Here is a 3,757-nt window from a genome sequence, read left to right as displayed (position 1 = left end):
AAGAAAACTGAAGGTCTAGGCGGCAAGGTTCTTCCTATAAAAGACGTCCTGTACAAAAGAGGCTTCTCCCCACCATATCTGAGATGCTTGGGTATGGAAGAGGCAGACTACGTCATGAGAGAGGTACATGAAGGAATCTATGGAAACCATTCAGGGTTTAGATCATTGGTACACAAGCTTGTGCGAGCGGGGTACTATTGGCCCACCATGCAGAAGGACGCCGAAGCTTATGTCAGGGCTTGTGACAAATGCCAAAAGTTCAGCAATATTATTAGACAACCAACCGAAGAGCTGACCCCGATGACGGCCCCATGGCCGTTCGCACAATAGGGGTTAGATATTATGGGACCATTCCCTACAGCAGTACACAGCTGAAGTTCCTAGTGGTGGGCATTGACTATTTCACAAAATGGGTGGAAGTTGAAGCTTTGGCCACAATTACAGAGAAGAACGTGCGAAACTTTGTCTAAAGATGCATCATATGCAGGTTTGGCATTCCTAGAGTCTTTGTATCGGACAACGAGAGGCAATTTGACAACGACCCCTTCCGGGATTTTTGCTCACAGCTAGGAATAAAAAACCACTACTCCTCCCCCGCCCACCCTCAAGCTAATGGCCAGGTCGAAGTCACGAACCGATCCTTACTCAAGATTATCAAGACTCGGCTCGAGGGGGCAAAGGGTATATGGCCCGAAGAATTGCCAAGCATATAATGGGCATACAGGACGACGGCAAGGACACCTACAGGAGAGACACCGTTCCGACTGATGTACGGAGGTGAAGCGGTCATCCCAGCCAAAGTTGGGCTCACGAGCTACAGGGTGCACAACCATGAAGAGAACAAAAACGAAGAGGCTATGCGACTACAACTCAACCTAGTGGACGAGATCAGAGCAGCAGTAGAATAAAGGCTCGCTAGGTACCAGGACCGCATGGCCAAACACTACAACTCTCAGATCCGACACAGAGACTTCCAAGTTGGAGACCTTGTTCTTAGAAAGGTCAAGGGCGCTGCTAGGGACCCTACCCAAAGGAAACTCGGCCCCAATTAGGAAGGACCTTACCGAGTTACGTCGTGGTAGAGGAAAGACACTTACCACCTGGAGATGTTGGAAGGACAGAAACTGCCACACCCATGGAACACCGAGCACCTACGAAAGTATTACCAGTAGGAGCGGCAGCATGAAGACCAACCCTTTTTATTTACATTCCAGCAAATTTTAGTCTTACTCCTCAGATTTATCATTTGCTTTAGTTTTTTGCAACAATATCTATTTTTTGTTTTAAGCCCAAAAGGCAGGATTCGATTTTAGAATTACTTTTATTTACAAATGCTGAAGTATCTATTTTAGAAATCTACAGTTCAAAGTCCACAGAAGTGGGCAACTAAGTTCACAAAAGTGAACAACCAAAATGACTAAGTCCATAAAACATGGACTAATAAGATGACGGTCCCATAGATGAAGCTATCATCATGTGGACGAGGTCCTGAAACCAACGGACCTACAAAGATGACAAGGTCATCAAGGTTAAGGCTAAAAAACTGACGGCCCCATAGATGAAGCTATCATCATGTGGACGAGGTCCTGAAACCAACAGACCTACAAAGATGACAAGGTCATCAAGGTTAAGGCTAAAAAACTGACGGTCCCATAGATGAAGCTATCATCATGTGGACGAGGTCCTGAAACCAATGGACCTACAAAGATGACAAGGTCATCAAGGTTAAGGCTAAAAAGCTGACGGTCCCACAGATGAAGCTATCATCATGTGGACGAGGTCCTAAAACCAACGGACCAACAAGGATGACAAGGTCATCAAGGCCAAAGCTAAAAAGCTGACGGTCCTAAGGGGTGAGGCTATCACCATACGGACATGGTTCAAAAACCCACGAGCCTACAAAGGTGAAAAGTTCATCAAGCCCATAACAAACTAAAACCAGAAAACTGACGGTCTCAACAGATTGGGCCGGTATAGAGCCCACGGACTTACACTAAGCCCGTAAGGTGGCTAGAAATTAGGAAATTTCGACCATAAAAAACAGTGCAACTAACGGGCGAAGCTGTAAACCAACGGGCTCCAGCAAACGGAACCAATACTTGGACGATGCCACTAAGCTGATGGACCTTGGAAAATGATGAACAAGGCTGAAAATCCAACAGGAAACTCGTAAAACTGACGAGGTAAGAAGAATATACACGTAAATCATACCAACGGAGTCTTCCAACAGTTCAAAAACTGACGGGTTCCCAAACAGACGGGAATGTTTACCAAGACTTCGTATGGCGCAATTATTGATTAAGAGATATGAGAGCGACGGAAATAAACATAAACACATCTGTATATAAACAAAAGCCCAAGAAAACCAAAAGGGTACTTAAACAAATTTTTTGCCAAAATAATTAAAATACAACTAGTGTTTGCAAAATAATTGAAATACAAGGTTGAAGTACAAATAAAAGAAGACTAAAAAGCAGGAGCGTTAGCAGGGTTCCCGTCAGCTTGCTGATCTTCAACGTTTACAATTACAGTTGGGGTATTGGAAGCAGTAGGAGAAGGGTTTGCAGCAGGTTGGGCCAGGACAACAATACCGTCAGACTCAGGAGTTGGAGTAGGCTGAAAGGAGCCGTCACCTCCATCATCCATTGTAACTCCAGATAGGTCCAACTCTGGAAATGCTGACGTGACCTGTTTAAGGCAATCGTCAAAACCAATGCCATAATACTCGGCGCAAGAATCAATAAACGATTGCGTCACTTTAAAGTCTCGAACTGCGTCAGCCCCAGCCATCTACAGCCTTTGGCCTAGATCCATCACCTCCTCTTTGAGCTTGTCATTCTGACGGTCAGCCTCCACCAGCTTCTCCTTGACTTCCTTCAGCTCTTGGTTCAGCGTACGGACGGCATCCTTGTACTAAGCTTGTTCATTCATCAGATTTGTATTGTGCTTCCAGACCCGAGTGACGACTCCTTCCTTTGCAACACAACAATCTTGAAAGGTCGTAACATGCACCAAGGCCTACGGAAAGAGTACAGTCGTCAGTCAAAGTTCAAAGCAAAATAAAATCAAATTCGACCAAGAGGTAGCAAGCATACCCTGGTGAGATCAAAAAGGGCTGACGCCCCTAAATCTTCCGTCTCCAACAGGTCACAAGGCTCTATGTTCGTCGGCTTTATGAAGGACTTAACCTCCCCGACGGCATAGTCCTTATGGGTCAGGAGACGGCAAGGGCCCTTGTTGACGAGACCCAATGAAGTCATTGCCCCTTTACCCGCACCATGGCTCGGCTTAAGGGGTGATTTCTCCTTTGCAGCACCGTCCCCAGTGGTGACAACGACCTTTTTGGACGGACGGCCATCTCTCCCGTCGGGCTTCCTCTTTGCTTGCTTACTGACGACCTTGGGGGTTGACGAGGTCTCACCCCCCGCCTCCTTTGCCCTTTTCTCCTATTTCTGACGGGCCGCGGCATCCCTTATCCTCTGTTTGGCAAATTCCATCTCTACAATACAAAGAAGTCGTCAGGATAAGAGACGGAGGAATAAACTAACGAAACCAATAAGAAATCTACTCACGTCGATGTGAGAATTCCTCCAACTTTCGAGCTTCAGCTGACGGCTCTGGACCCCCACAATATAAATGAATTGTGTTAAGGGTGATCAAATCCCTACACTTACGCTCCTCCAAAGGGATTTCCAGAACCCGACGGATGAACTCCTCCTGCTCATCGGTTATGTGGGGACGGGTATAAGCTGAAAAG

Source organism: Quercus lobata, chromosome 10 (assembly GCF_001633185.2).
Source record: "Quercus lobata isolate SW786 chromosome 10, ValleyOak3.0 Primary Assembly, whole genome shotgun sequence".
Lineage (NCBI taxonomy): Eukaryota > Viridiplantae > Streptophyta > Magnoliopsida > Fagales > Fagaceae > Quercus > Quercus lobata.
Note: the sequence above shows the minus strand (reverse complement) of the source record.